Source organism: Dermacentor silvarum, chromosome 5, assembly GCF_013339745.2.
Source record: "Dermacentor silvarum isolate Dsil-2018 chromosome 5, BIME_Dsil_1.4, whole genome shotgun sequence".
NCBI classification, from domain to species: domain Eukaryota; kingdom Metazoa; phylum Arthropoda; class Arachnida; order Ixodida; family Ixodidae; genus Dermacentor; species Dermacentor silvarum.
This window is the reverse complement of record NC_051158.1, coordinates 36,269,443-36,285,668: the sequence shown is the minus strand read 5'-3', so window position 1 is coordinate 36,285,668 and position 16,226 is coordinate 36,269,443. Positions and strand designations below refer to the sequence as shown.

The following is a 16,226-nucleotide window of genomic DNA, read 5'->3' as shown; positions in this document are numbered from 1 at the left end:
GATGGCATGCGTTATGAACACAGGCATTCTCACAAGCTGGGATAGCCTTATGTGAAAGACTGAAACCGGTAAATATAAAAGTTTTCCGCAAACGGGCTCTAAAGCGTGCATACTCGACGCGGTTACGAAATACGGATACTTCAGTTATGAGTATCCTTAACAATAGACAAATGTATCACGTGACACTCTACAGGGTGTTTTTTTAAAGAATAGACAGATGTCTTATAAAAAAGACTATATACAAAATGAACGCGGCTCTCTTACAGCGTAGTTCCTAGCCGAGGTAGATATAAATTGTGATAGTACTATATTTTCAAAAATATCATTATTAAATATCTGTAATGATACTGTCATTAGAATCTCGGGCTCAATTGGCAAATTGGCTTGTCATACTTTATTGCATCCCAATTGAAAAAAGAATGTGGAAAATCGAAATCATCCGAGATATTGCTCGTCAAATTGCAATGCTCAGTCTAGTATCGAGTCCTAGCCAGCCAGGAGCAAAGAAAAGACAGCCGCTGTATGATATGTGGTGTTAGCGTACCGTCACGAAAAGAGCGACGAAACTTGAAACCAAATATCGCGTCCAGTCACGATAAGCGCCGATACGGCACGTTTAGCCTGACAAGCACCCGCCATGGCGTGAAGTACCAGTGTTTACGTAGACATGCCATCATAAAAGCTTCTTCATGAACGTTGTTTCTGAAGTTCGTATGAGTACCTTGAATTCGATGCGCTTTTGAAATATTTTCAGAAAATGGAGGTGCAATAAACTAGGACTGCCTCCACAATTTCCCTAAAAGAACTGCTCACAAGGTTACGCGAAATAAATAATCAACCTTTGTTAATTTGTTCTGTATGTAAAAATTCGTACTATCTAACTTTTCTAAGCTCGCACTTTGTGCGCCATCAAACCTATTGCACATTGAAGCAAAACGTGTCTATGACAGTGATTTTGTTGTTAAGGGCTCTAGATCTGCCATGATTGCGTTTCATGCTTCTCTAGTAACCAGCGTGACATATTTAAAGCTCTCGTGTTCGAATATGGCTTGCCGTGGCGGAAATGTGCATAATGTGATTAATATTCTTAGCCTATTGCAGCTTCTTTGTGTCTACTTATAATATTTAATTTTGGAGGCCATGAGAAAAAAGGTACTTTACGGGCGCGCCACTAGATGGCACAACATGTCTAGAGAAGCGAGGAAGAGGAGTGTGGCTGCAATACATGGAAAATAGATGATGCGCTTAGACGGTGACAACATGGTGAGTCACTGCATAGTTTGAATTCTAACCCCTTTAAGGCTGACATTCATCGTAAAAAAGGTTCTTTCTGAACTTTACTGCGGCAATAGTTAAGTGGTCGAAATGGGGTTTGCCGTGTCCGTCCGTCCCGTCCACCTGTCCAGTCCGCCCGTCGATTCTGTTATGCTGACGACTGCCCTGTGGTCATCGGCGACGTAGAACTTTTTAAAGCAGAGCGTTCTTTTCCTCTTCTCGAGACGTGCCGCACACTGCCCTGGTGTAGCCGCGCGTGCCGCTGGGTTTCTTGCAACACCAACAGATGGCGCTCGCCTCCTGGTCTTGCTGATTTGTCCTTAGTGTAGTTAAATACCCAGAGAAGAAAAGAGACCGCTATATGTGGCTTTTTTAGACATTACCGGAACGTATGACAACGTAGACCGTAACATATTGGGGGATATCCTGGAAGGGGCAGGCATAGGCAACGACTGTATAGAGATTTTGAGAGAGATTTACCCAGAAAATACCTAGAAAGGAGTCGTACATGACAGTGATGATGATAACCCTCCAAAGTGGCACACACCCACAGTAGGCGATGCGCCAAAATTTTGGTACAGTAGACTCCACTTAAAAAAAGCACAAAGGGACTTGAAGGAATATTCCTTTTATCCGAAGTTTCGTTTAGGCGAAGAACACAAATAGAACCAATAATACGCATATAAAAAATGCCTTCTAATTTTACTGCGGTGGAACAAAATAGAAGTTGCATGAATGAATGCACTTTTATTTCCCTTGTTAAGAAAGAGGAGGGGCCGGGGGGGGGGGGGGGGGAGAGGGAGGTCTGTGTGCTCCAGTCTCAGCACCTTATGTTGCCAGACGTCCGTCTAGCAGTCGTGGTAGTCCTCCGCTACTTCCTCAGCCCACCGCAGGACTTGGTCCTGTAGGGTGGGATCAGAGCTGCCCAGGGCAGTCTCCCACAGCTCCTCGCTACTAATTAATGGTTTGACGGTGCGGGCGGGGGGGGGGGGCATTTGATGGGGCATTTCCAGATGATATGTTCGAGATATGCTGTCTGGACAGGGCAGAAGCGACACTTGGGTGTCGGGTATGAGCCGGGTATGTGTGGGTGTCGGGTATGTGTACTGCCTTATTCTTAGAATAAGTGCAAAGTGCGTGGGGTAAGAAAAGTGCGAGTTTGTAGGTGGCGCCACAATATTTCTCTCTGGCGCGTGCTCGACACAGAGAGAGGTGGATACGTTAGGCATTCGTGTTTGTAATGTGTGCAAATTTCATGGAACGTGATGAGTGCGTCTTTATTGGTGTGTTGTTGGGAGTCATTGGGTTCTGGAGTAAGGCCCACATTTTCGTCCACTAAGTCCATGAATCCTCGAGCAGCGGCATGAGCCATTTGTTGCCTGGTAGTCTTTGACGTACTGGAGTCCAGATGAGAGCGATGTAGTTTTTCGGTGGGCGAGTGACAAGTCGAGAGTGCGCCAGGTTGGTATTGTAGCCGCTACTGAAGTTCCCGATAGCAGTCTTCGAGTCACTGATGATGACGTCGCAATCAGGTAGCCCCGATGCGAGTGCAATGGCGGCCTCTTCCGCGTCACCCGCTGAGGTGGTCTTGACTGATGCTGAACGAACAGTGTTGCCCTGCTTGTCTACGACCGCTAGAGCATAACAATGTTTAGTGTTATAGGCTGCGGCGTCCACATAGGTAGACTCCTTCCGCCTGTCCATAGCTGCGTTGTAGCGCCTTGGCTCGAAGTTTCCGGCATTTCACGTGAAATTCGGGGTGCACGTTTCTAGGTAGGGGTTGGATGTGGTATTGTCTGTGTATGTTCGGAGGAAGTTGATGTCGCTTGTCCTCGTTGAGTGGGGAGCGTAGTGAAGTTGTCTCAGGATCTCACGCACAGCTTCAGTGGTGGAAAGTCTGGGATATTGCGATAATAGATGTGCTTCGGTTAATTCTTGAAGGTTATTAATTGTGGCTGTAGCCATCACCCTTTGTGTGTATGCTCTAATCGGTACACCAAGAACGATTTTGTGTATCTTGCGGATCAACCAATTTACAGTATCCACTTCCTTCCTAGAGAGTGAGAGATATGGTAGTGCGAAGATGATTTTGCTTAGGACAAAAGCTTGGATGAGCTGAATTAGCTCCTTCTCTCGAAGCCCTCCATGTTTATTGGAGATCCTTCCTATGAGGCGTAGCGTGTTATCTACTGTTGTTTGTAGTGCTTGTAAGGTACGCTGATTTGCTCGGTTGCCTTGAAGGTGAAGTGCTAGCACCATTATCCTGTCTACCTGGGGTATGGAGTGCCCTTGAACCGTGAGCTGTATATTCGGGGGCGATGTCCTGAAGCGTCTCGTGGTGGGCAGAAGGAGAAGCTCTGATTTGGTGGGGGAGCACCTAAGATTCAATTCGTGACCTACTTGATCGATCTGGTCAATAGCTGCTTCGAGGGTGTCTTGGATGTGCCCATCCGGGGCACATCCAAGAGCGTAATATCGTCCGCGCACAGTGTGAATCGGAGGTCGGGAATCTTCTTGAGAGTGAAAGCTGAAGGTCGCATAGCCAAATCGAAGAGGAGGGGGGAGAGTACTGCCCCTTCGGGCGTACCAGTGCTTCCTAAACCTATTTGACCAGATTGTTCGCTGCCTAATTGGAGCGTTGCAGTGCGCTTCGTGAGGAAGCTGTATATATAGCGGTAGATTCGCACTCCACAGTTTATACTGCTACGTTCGCGTAGAATGGGGAAGTGGGACATATTATTGAAGACTCTCTTGAGGTCAAGGCCGAGCAACGCTTTTGTGTCACGTGCGTCGCTCGGTTCGATAATGTCTTGTTTGAGCCTTAGCATGACATCCTAGCAAGAAGGAGACTTGCAAAAGCCAGTCATTTCCGAGGGGAACAAGTGATTATCTTCAATGTATTTGGAGAGGCGTAGGTGGATTACGTGCTCCAAGATCTTCCCTATGCATGACGTGAGAGAGATGGGACGCAAGTTATCAATGTGAATTAGCTTATTCGGCTTGGGAATGAAGACCACCTTGGCTGCTTTCCATTGTTGGGGTATCTCGCCCTCCTCGAGGCAGTGGTTGTAATACTCGGTGAGTTTGTGCATCGATTGCTCATAAAGGTTACGAAGCGTCTTATTTGTCACAGAGTCTAGACCTGGTGCCATGGTGGTTCGCACTTGGTTGAGGGCATGTCGAACCTCCGCTTATGTGATATGGGGCTGCAAAGTTCCTCATTGGCTTCACCAGTATAGTGGACCTGGGGATGTGCGTATGAGGGGGCATATGTTTGGAAGCCAAGTTACTGAACATTGTCGGCAGGTCCGCTGCATGTTCATGTAGCAGTTTATTGATCTGGTGGTTATTATGGGTCCTAGACATGGTGGGGTCGAGCAGGTGCCGGAGAAATTGCCAGGCCTTTTTAGTGCTAAGATGACCATGCACTCCTTCGCAAACCTGAGTCCATTGCTGTGCCGCCAATTTGATAGCGTTTTGTTCAGTGTGAGAGTCCATTTGGCGATTCTCATTTGGAGTTTGTGATTGTAACTGGCTGTTAGCCATTTCCTGAGTAAGGTGTGCTTCGCCTCCCACATGTGTAGGAGCTTCGAATCAATTGTCCCCAAGGGTGTATCTAACGGGAGAGTGGTGGTATGGGCCTCTACATTTGCTTGTCAAGCGTTCGCCCATTGCTGTATGTCGGCAATGTCTTCTTCGTTGGTGTTGGAGCGAGATTTTCTGAATTACGTCCAATTGGTAAGCCTTAGTGGTTTCGTGGCCAAGGGTCTGTGCTTGAAATTTACGTGGAATTCGAGGATGTATAGGTCGCTTCCTAAGTTGTTTTGGAGGTTTTGCCATGTCGCCTGAGTGATGGGGTGAGTTAGGGTAAGGTCGGGGGATGTAGCCCTACTGACGCTATTTCCTAGCCGGGTAGAAAGAGTAAAGGCATTGTGGATGGTGAAACCTTGATTCTGTATGTGCTGCCACATAGCTCTTCCCTTAGGGTTAGATGCAGAGTGGCCCCATATTTGAAGGGGGCATTGAAGTCGGCTGTTTATTGGCGTTAGCTTTGGCTTCAGCAAGCATATGCTCAAAGCGGTGTTGTCGAGCATTGGGAGGGCTGTAAACATTCTACACGTATAGGGTGGGTTGTTTGAGGCTTCGAGATAGAATTTAGATGAAATCGTGGGCGATGTGAGTACTTCTGAATGTCTCCCATTTAACAGAAAGATTCCGTCTTACGAGTATGGTAGTTTTGGGCTTGACTATATATGTGAGGGTCTTGAAACGTATCGTACCCAGGTAGAGTTGCTTTTCCGCGTGTTTTCTGCAAGGCTATCATGTCGGGGTGCTCGTTAATATTCTGCAGAAATAGTGTTAGACTGGCGCGCTTGTTGTGGAACCCCCTGCAGTTCCACCTCCAGATGACCAGACTACGCGCTGGCTTCATTATTCATTTTTTCTTGCGCTAAGTGCAGTAGGGCGCCACCGGGATGCAACGGACACTGTATATGAAGCGGACACGAAGTGACACACGGGAGCGCAATTACACTGGCCTGAGGGTGCGGCGACCGGATCGTCTGCCACCTTCGTGAACTAATGAAGTGAACCGCACTCTTTGAGAAACTGTTAAAAGTCACCACCGCTTGGGAAAAAAGAAAGCTAACTACTCAGGAAATGAAACATTAGTGCTTACAAAATGCGCTAGATGGCACAGCTAATCCAAAGGAGCGCCGGTATTTTTAAATTCTCGTGCGGCGCTTTTGGGTCACCGGTGACTCAAGTTCAATGGGCGCGGTAACGAAAGAGCTAGTTAGATTGATAGTACGCAAACTCTGTCATAAATAATATAAATTTGGAGAATTTAGATGCCCAAATCGTGATCTCATTCTGAGGCACGCCATACTGGGGGACTTCAGATTATATATGACCCCCTAGGCTTAGCAAACGGGCCCTAAATGTGGGGTAAATGAGCATTCTTGCATTCCTCCCCCATCGAAATACGGCAGCCTCGCCCACGATAGCAACCCCCTAGTTAGCAGTGCAACGTCATAACCGATAAGCTACCTCGGGGGATCTCACCATAAGTATAGGAGCGAAAGTATGTATTGCGCGAAACAGGAAATACTAGAGAAAGCAAAAATAAACCCAGCAAGTTATCTTGTTGGAAACATGGCGCTTACATTGAGGTGTTCGTACAAACGGGATCAAGTGAACATCTCTGCAGGTCACTGCGTTGTGAGTAAAACGTTCCAGCTGAAAGATGGAGGAAGTGCTACATTTCCCCGACCATGCATCAGGCTGACATGCAATGTCACAGCAAAACAACTGACTGAAGAATAGTAAGTAAAATGTTCCTCAGAATGTGCTGAGCCATAAGTCTTATTTTGCATATGTTCTTAGTTTAATGTTGCTAACTAATCTTGCATGAAATCACCGTAGTATTTGGGGCACTAGAACGTAAAAAAAATATGTATTCTTGTATTCATCTTGAGTGTTCCTCCCCTAGAACTTTAAGGCTTTAAGGCAGACTAAAGAGAGAGAAACATGCTTTAATGAGATGCTGGAGATGTTAGCCTGGCAATTCGCCTACCATGTAGGCATTTAAATAATGCCAATGGCATAGCTGTATGGCATGCATATTTTATACTGATGCAAATTCCTTGTGTCTGCCTAATGCTCGGATGCAATACTTTGCAACTGTGGCGCACAAGAATAAAACCACATATACAGCAGATTCGTTAAGGATACGTGCCGCAGTGACTATCAAATTGGGTTTATTAGCGGCAGATCAACACAGAACGCATAAGGAAAAATTAGTGATCCCTAGCCACGGTGCAACTTTTCGCAATCAGTACAAGGTTGATCCAAACGGTCGCGAAGCTTCGGGCGAAAAGCGATTCAGAACGAATTGTCACCGACATCAGCAAGGGTGGTTATGGGAGCAGCGATTGAGGCGTGACGATGTTTGGAGGGAACAAACATTGCGAAAGAAAAAAGCATTTTTAATTAAAGCGATACACAGATTCATTCAACCAAAAGAAAACTCCTAATGAATTTTATATACGCATGGCGAGAAAAGAACAACTCTATTTTACTTGATCATTACCAATAAGTACCTTTTATCAGCGCCCACCGTAAGAGCACCCACCGATAGCGGCGGGCGTTGACGCCGCTATCACTTGCAATGCAGTGCAGCTCTTGAAGTGGGCAGAAAGGGGCAATCGTAAAGCTCACCTGTTACAATACACCCCCCTCACATGTTGTGTTGCTTTGCTTGTCGACGTTTCTCTGAATTTGGTGATGCATGTAGTTTCATTGTTTCCTAACCTCTTCAGTCAAAAGTAGTGAGTTGCGACCGCAAGATAATTGTTTACTTTAGTTGTTTTCGTTGGACAGCGCTGGCCGACGGGCTTGGCGTCTGACGAAAGGACGAGCGCTCTACGCCCAAAGCGTTCGTCGGCCTCCAAACAAAGTATGTCCAGCGCAAGGGTGCGGTTTCGACACGCGTATGGCTGAACTTTTCCTGCATCGGTTTCAGTGCTGAAAGCTCGAAACGCCCATCACGTCGAATGGCGGGGCATTTGAATATACAGCTCTAATGGCAGGCCCCGAAAACAAATTTCGCGCCTTTGAGAACAAAATGACGTCACTTTTTAACGGATATGGTGTCACATTATTTTTTCTTCCGCCGGAAGTGTTCCCTACTCACACAGATGGCGCTAAGCCCCATGAAACGCTGAGGAACCGCCATGTTTTGAACGTATGGGCTTCTATGGAAGCTTCGCTACCAGGTGTATTTACCTTGACCGTACAGTACGCCTGTGGTTGGTTTTTCAATTTCGACTGAGTAGATCACGTGGTTTGGGCTGAAGAAACTGACAGTCACTCATATGCCAAAGAGGGTGAAGGCTAAAGCCTGCGCGCTCAAGAGACAACCATTTAATTACTTGACATTCTCATTCGAATGCGTTGTTACTTCTTATTACTCGTTTTCTCCCACCAAAGGTCGCGGGCTCGATTGCGCTAATTGACGGTACTTTAATTAACTTTGCCCTAATTCACTTCACCCTAATTTACACCAAAGCTCGAGGGTGTGACTGCCACCAAAAGTGGTTGGATCGAGTGTCGTGAACAACTCTATATTAATTAACGGTGTCTTAACTCCGCCTTAACGCCAAAGGTCGTCGGCTCGACTCCCACATAAGCTCGAGAGTTCGACTCCCAATTAAGGTCGTGGGTTGGAGTGCCTGAATTAACCATATCTTAATTGACTTTGCCAATCTTTGGCATGATAACCGGCTTAGGAGCCAGATGTGAAAGTAAACGATGAACGCGAAAGCAGTGGCACGAGCGCGTCTCTGCGTGAGGCATGCTAACCTGACTTTCCGTACCGCGCGCCATATTTTAAAGGCCGCCGTTTGATGAGAGATTTAAAGCTTTCGCCTTAAAAATGACGTGTCATTCCACTCTATGAAGGTGGATGACCAGCGAAACTGTTTAACACGAAGGTGCATTGCTCCTCGGTATTCTGGATTATACGCGGCCTCCCCATTACGACGAAAGAAGCCAAGTGAAATTCAAAATGGAGAACAGCAGCTTGTCTGTTTTTTTTTTATATACATTCGCGTTGATGACGGGACCGGCGCCCGGAGGAGCCCGAGGAAAATAGACATGGGTGATGTTTCGAGGGTACGGTTCGTCAGGAGACGCTACCGAACTCGCTTGGCGACAGGTCCACTGGTTGACAGTACGGCTCCCTGAGGCATCTGCTGTCGACCTGACCAACCCAAACGTGTTCGCCATTATTCGGTAAGGCTCATGCGCACTTCGACAGCAAGGTATAAGTTCTACGTCTTGTTCACATTGGGATTTCAACACCGTCTTCAATGTAAACGTGGCCACTGGAGTTAGGCCTAGTGTTAGGCCTAACGCTAGGGCCAATCTTGGCCATAGCCAATCAACGTGATACCGTGGTCATGGGGCCGCTATCGCAAGTCTACGCACCTTAAGAAAAGGGAAACTGAGACATCCACCCTAATGTAGCAATTTGCTACAATGGAAACCCAACCGGGTTCTTGAAGGCCGCTGTGTGGAACACTTGCACAAACGAAACCAAATCAATAAGAATGAAGCCGCAGGAAAGGGACGGAACCAGACCGTTTATTGCGACAAAAGCAGAGATGTCGGCCTATGGCGCCAACTTTTGCCCACCTAGCTGTAAATTTCCTTATTTGGTTGGAGTCACTCTCTAAGCCTTAATCAATTTTCCCAACCAGACAGGTAATTCTGTCGAAATGTTTAGCTTCGCACCTTAAGAAAGAATTGAAATTGACTTTCGGAAAAGCAAAGCCGTGCAAAGGGAAGATGACCCCAGTATCGCTAGTACCAGCCAACCCATGTCTCTAGGATATCGTCATCATGACAATCGTACATCCAGAGGATGTCCTGTACTTATCCTAAAAGGCTAGTGATCAAGTCCATTTGTCCGTCCCAAGTAGATACTGAGAACATATTAGGTACCGAAGCCGAAGCGAAGCCGACCCTGGGGCGATGCGGTCGGCATAACTCTATGGGAAACATTTTAAAAAAATCGATTACTGAGCAATGCCTCATTTTTTCGCGAATTGCACTTTAGGTACTTAATTCTGACAACGGTCTCACGCTATATGTGGCGCCTCGTTTAATTGCAATGGCTGAACTTTTTTTTCCTGGGACGCTTTTGTAGACCCGTTCAAAATGCATGGGGTTATTTTTTAAAGGCTGATTGCAGCGCAGCGAGAACTCATCCGCTAATTGCACTCTGGTGGCATATACTCTAGGTCTCCCTCCATATGTAGGTCAAGTTTGGTTTTATTCAGCTAGCTGAATTTTTTTCCTGGGACGCTTTTGTTCAGGAACTATGCGGCGAAGCCGCACTACAGGGGCAAAATATTCGTCTGTCGTTGTATTGAAGGGAAAGAGCTCTACGATCACGTTAAAACTCATAGACTCGAATGCGCAGCTATTATGCACATTCGTGCCCAGATGTACAAGCAATGATGACACTTCCCAATTCTGCAACAGGTAGCCGACCGATTGGCTTTATGGAATGACATCCAAGCACTAAGCACGGCTATGCGCGCTATATATTGTCAATTTTCAGCGCATGTTAAAATGTTTTATTTGGTACTGATAAAGATAAACATTAAGTTCTAGCTCAACCTATGAATAACCATCAGTAATTACACTGAATTATTGACCAATTAACTAAATACTTACACAATAAGCTAATTGATAGATCTATAGTAACTATTGAGCACTAGTTACTATGTTTAATTCTCTCGGTTTTACACACCTGCAATGTAATGGATACCAAATAAAATATCATAAAACAAGTATTTCAACATTGAGGCCAGCTGGGAACATGTATGATGAAGTCAGTAGTGATTATGAGCCAGTCATTTCACTGGTTCAGCAGTTGTTTTGATTTGTGCACGTCGTCATCGGGGCCTTTCGCACTTTAAAATAATGAGCATCTTGCTTAACAATAACAGCTGATAAAGCCAAGTCTACCTTTTATAAAGCATTGCGTTATGGATACCAAATGAAAAGTAATTCAAACAGTGACTCATTTATGATAACCAGGAGTGACAGGACGGAGTTACTAGTGAGCACGGATCAATTTACTTAATGTCAAAGCGGTAGCCTTTATTCATATACGTCATCATTGATATCAATCCAAAAGTCATTAAATTAATATTTATTTGTATACCACTGCTGACCGATTACGCGAAGTTATTAGTGATAACTAGTGATACGCTCAGTTCAATGTCCTCGCATTTTATGCTGTGCAGCTTAATGGATATCAAATGAAAAGTCATATAAATGCTGATTCAATCACACAAAAAAACTAGGAGATGGTAGAATAAAGCCACTCGGGATCACAAACCACTTTGCTTACTATAACAGTGGTACCTTTGAATCGGGCACGTCGTTTTGGCATCAATAAAAAGTGAATACATGAGTATCTTTGGTTACCATTATTAACTGATAATGCCGAGTCATTAGTGATCACAAGTTATATGTTCCACTCGATGTGCTCGTACTTTTAAGCAGCATAGCTGATTCGAAGAGTTGAGCAAAGGTCTGCTATTTTGTTTCAGGTGTTGCTGCGAAGGCACTCCTAGTTCTAATAACAACGCCACCTAGATGTTAACCGCCATGATTGCTCAGTGGCTATGGTGTTGGGCTGCTCAGCACAAGGTCGCGGGATCAAATCCCGGCCAAGGCAGCAGCATTTCGATGTGAGCGAAATGCGAAAACACCCGTGTGCTTAGATTTAGGTGCACGGTAAAGAACCCCAGGTGGTACAAATTATTCAGGAGTCCCTCACTACGGCGTGCCTCGTAATCAGAACGTGGCTTTGGCACGTAAAACCCCATAATTAGATTTTTTTTACCTAGATGTTGCTAATCGTAGTCGTTAGGGGAAAGAAAAAGACACTCTTTGCGCGCGCAGAAACTACGCTGGTTTCTGGCGAGGGGGAGAAAACTTGTCTCGCACCATGACGCAACAGGTGCTTCAAGCAATGACAGCGCAGCATACGGCCGGCTGAAGTATACGGGCGGGGGAGTGCAACTCAGATGTGGCGGGGCCTGCCGTTGCAACGCGAGGATAATTGAATGTGACGGACGTTGGAACCAAAGATTAAAAGGATGGTTCATTTTAAAGCGATATCTGTGCACTATGACGTAGCCAAGCTCGGCGGGTTCTAACGTTGGATCATGAACGCTATTACAGAGGTTTACTGCAAAGATTGATATGGCGGGTTATAAGCCGCGGTGGAGTTTAAAGCGATAGTGCTGTGGCGGCCCATAGGCAAAAAAATGACTGTCACTTAAGTATCCTTACGTGATTTCAACGTGAAAGCATTATGACTTCTCTTAGTTCTCACCAATAAAGACTTCTTATAAGATAAGATAAGATAGACGCTTCGTCAAGGGATTCTCGAGAATTGCTGAACCTCTGACACGACTTAAACGCGATGTGCCTTTCATTTGGGTGGACGAGCAGCAGCAGTCGTTCAATGAACTGCGCGAGCGTTTGCAAGCTGCCCCAGTACTTGATCATTTCGACGAAGATGCAGACACAGAAATGCATACTGACGCCAGCAATGCGGGTCTCGGTGCAGTTCTTGTGCAGTGGCAAGATGGTGCACTATTGCTTATGAAAGCCGCAGTCTCACCAAGGCTGAGAAAAACTACTCAACCACTGAAAAAGAATGCTTAGCGGTTGTGTGGGCAATTAGTAAATTCCGACCCTACTTGTACGGTAGACCCTTTAAGGCTGTCAGCGATCACCACGCCCTGTGCTGGCTTGCCAACCTCAAGGATCCTTCAGGCAGACTAGCCCGTTGGAGCCTATGATTACAAGAGTACGACATAATTGTTGTCTACCGATCTGGAAGAAAGCACAGTGACGCTGACTGTTTGTCACGCGCACCGCTCCCTACGACATCATCGGACCCTGACCATGACCTGCCATTTGTCGGCGTTGTCGACGCCGTAAAGATGGCTAAGCACCAGTGCGCTGACCCTGAGCTGCTGCCGCTGATCGAGCACCTTCAAGGAGTTGAAGGTGTTTTACCTCGCTCGCTCTTGCGCGGCTTATCATCGTACTGTTTGCGCAACAACGTCATTTACAGGAAAAACTGCGGAAGCGGTCCAAATACGTATCTCCTTGTCGTGCCGTCGGCGCTGCGCCAAGACATTTTGCAAGCCTGCCATGATGAGCCATGCGCGGGACACCTGGGATTCGCTGAGACATTAGCAAGGATACGACAGAAGTATTACTGGCCCCGGCTTTTTTCTTCTGTGCAACGGTACGTAAAGACCTGCCGCGATTGTTAGCGTCGCAAGAAACCGCCCTTTAAACCGGCTGGCTTTCTCCACCCTGTGGACCCTCCTCAAGCACCGTTCCAACAAATAGGAATGGATCTACTTGGGCCATTCCCAGTGACCTCTTCGCGCAACAGATGGATAGTCGTCGCTACCGACTACTTAACCCGGTATGCCGAAACCGAAGCTATTCCGCAAGCAAACTCGTATGAAGTGGCCACGTTCTTCGTCCACCACATCGTCCTACGACATGGTGCACCGTCTGTTCTCATCACAGATCGCGGTACAGCATTTACAGCCGAATTTATGCAGGACGTTCGCCAGCTGACCCATATACTTCTAACCGCAAGAGCACTGCCGACCACCCTCAAACCAATGGATTAACGGAACGTCTGAACAGAACGCTGGCTGATATGCTCTCCATGTATGTCGACGTAGAGCACAAGATGTGGGACGAGATTTCACCCTATGTGACCTTTGCGTATAATGCTGCTGTACAAGGGACTACACAGTTTACACCGTTCGAACTTGTATATGGGCGTCACGTCACCTCAACACTTGACGCCATGCTACCTGTGTCTGATAATAGCCCGACCAGCGAAAACGTGGAAGAGTTTGTGCAAAGAGCCGAAGAAGCCCGCCAGCTTGCTCGGCATCGTATCCGGAGCCAACAGCATACCGACACCCTTCGATACAACCAGGGTAGACCCGACGTCCATTGCAATACCGGCGACTGCGTGTGGGTCTGGACGCCCATCCGTCGCCGTGGACTCTCGGAAAAGTTGCTCCGCCGGTATTTTGGTCCCTACAAGGTTACACGCCGCCTCAGTGACGTAACCTACGAAGTCGTCCCCTGCAGTTCCGACCCCGGTTCGCTCCATCGTCGTCCTCACGCTGAAGTTGTTTATGTAGTGCGCATGAAACCATACTATGCGCGTACGTGAACGCCAAGAGGCCCCTGACGAGCTCCATTTATTCTCGTGGCTGAAAGAACTTTTTGACGCGACCGAGACGGTCGCTTTTTGCACAGGGGGCAATTGACGCAATGATGTGGGGCTCCCGCACCTAGAGCACTGCACGGGCTCGGGCTTACCCGAAACCCCGGGCCCGGCCCGGCCCGTGAGCCGGGCCGGGCCGGGTAGAGGAGTTTTTCCACGGGCTCGGGCCGGGCTCGGGCACGGCGTGTGCTTTTTGACCCGGGCCCGGGCCGGGCTCGGGTTTTTTGACGCAGGCCCGGGCCGGGCTCGGGCTTTCTGCGAGTTATTCTCGGGCTTCTCAACTCTGAAAAACATGTATTTTTCGGTCTCGGGCCGGGTTCGGGCCGGTTTCGAGTCGGGCTCGGGCCGGGCTCGGGCTTAAGGTAAAGGGGTGGCGGGCCGGGCCGGGCGGGTAACGTAGATTATTTCCGGGCCCGGGCCGGGCCCGAGTCTCGCCATAAAAGTTTTGATCGGGCTCGGGCGGGCCGCCCAATGTGAAAACGGGCCCGGGCCGGGCCCGGGCCGCAAAAATCGGCCCGTGCAGTGCTCTACCCGCACCGCGGGATGGCGCGCGCAAAGGTCGGCGCCATGAAAGACGACGAAGCGCGTAGGCTGCACGCGCTTCTTCTGGCCGGCCATTAAAGAGAAGCGTCTATTTTTAATGCGATAGCAATTATATGGACACTTCAACCGGATTTCTGCCGTCGGCGTCGCCGTCGCCGTGAGGTTCCGTATAGATTCCAAGGGCGATAAAATCGTCGCCGCGCGCCGTATGCGCGAACGAAAGCGCGCGGGGGACGCGCGCTAACACGGAGGGCGAACGCACGGCGGAAAGCAAACGCGACTGTCCCGCGAAAGGCCGTTGGGGTATGGGAGGGAGGGAGGCGGGGCGGCGCTATGCTCCGGCGCCAAAGGCGTATCTTACCACTCAATCTCCCACGCGAAAGCAAGAAACGGGAAGAGGGGGGGAGGGGGGGGCAGCTTTTCCTCTGCCAACAACTGCTCTGCCCGGCGGTCGCCCGCATCGTCTCTTATCTCCACACGGCTCTGACCTTTGTATGGGCTGTGCATTTTCCGCTCAGTTTCCGTTGAAGCGATAGACCACGCGAACTTGCGCTTGCTGCCAGCGTTTTGACAGTCGTTGGCTGCGGTCATTCAGTGTGATCTATTCATGTTTGCTTGTGCGCGCTGACACCACGATTGTTAATTCATTTAGTAAGCCAATGTGTCCAAGTTTATGCAGCCGATAAAACTACTATCCCTACTCCGAATAGCGCTCTACTAATTTGCTATCGCAATCGATGCTTCGCCTTTCGGGTGAAACTGCCACATTTTTTTCACGACTCCGTCTTCGATCTACGTTACAATATTATGGTTGCTAAAATTTGCCATTGCCAAGATACTTATGAAGAGGTTAGGTAAAACGCACGTAGCACATTCGAAATTATATAATTCGCTTAAATACCACATCCGAATAACTATTCTACAAAATCAAATGTGCCCCATTGTTGTGTCTTTCGAGCATATTGCGAGGCTGTGCGCAAGAGGCGATACCATTCTTGAAACATCATCGTGCTTCCATCATTGCAGGCTCTTTGATTTCCGGAACGCTAGCGCTTTTTCAATAAACAAAACACGCGAATGCACAGTAACTTCCGTGTGCAATGAAAACATCCGCTTTTACAAGTAATGGAAGTGAAATACCTTAATAATCATTTTTGTTTCAGCTGCAAGCCACCTGATGAATACAACGACTCTGTCTTTACATTTCAACCGAATGGAGGACCATTTCCTTACTGCTGCCCTATGGCTACTTCTAAGCGAAAGTCCTAGACAACAATAAAGCTTTTTTGCAGTATCATTCACGTACTATAGCTCAGTCCACCATTGAATGTGGTCTATCACCGAGGCAATAATTATTTGATATAAGTATCGTGGAAGCAACCTTGAGAGTAAAAATACCACCTCCAAGAAATAAATTGCGACATATTCAACGCACGCGCGATCGGCGTAAAGCAACGGGTGTCTTGACTTTTTGCAAATAAATGCAATACAAAGGCAGACAATGTTTGTGTAATTGTATTTTATTTCTAACTTATCCCCCCATTGGACA

General features: G+C 47.5%; 1 long non-coding RNA gene across 1 annotated transcript; it reads left to right on the top strand.

Annotated features, from left to right (window-relative positions):
* Positions 1-6,478: 6,478 nt before the first annotated feature.
* On the top strand, positions 6,479-15,965 carry LOC125945603 (uncharacterized). Its single transcript, XR_007467040.1, has 2 exons — positions 6,479-6,599; positions 15,841-15,965. It is a non-coding gene; the product is annotated as an uncharacterized LOC125945603 (long non-coding RNA).
* Positions 15,966-16,226: the final 261 nt, after the last annotated feature.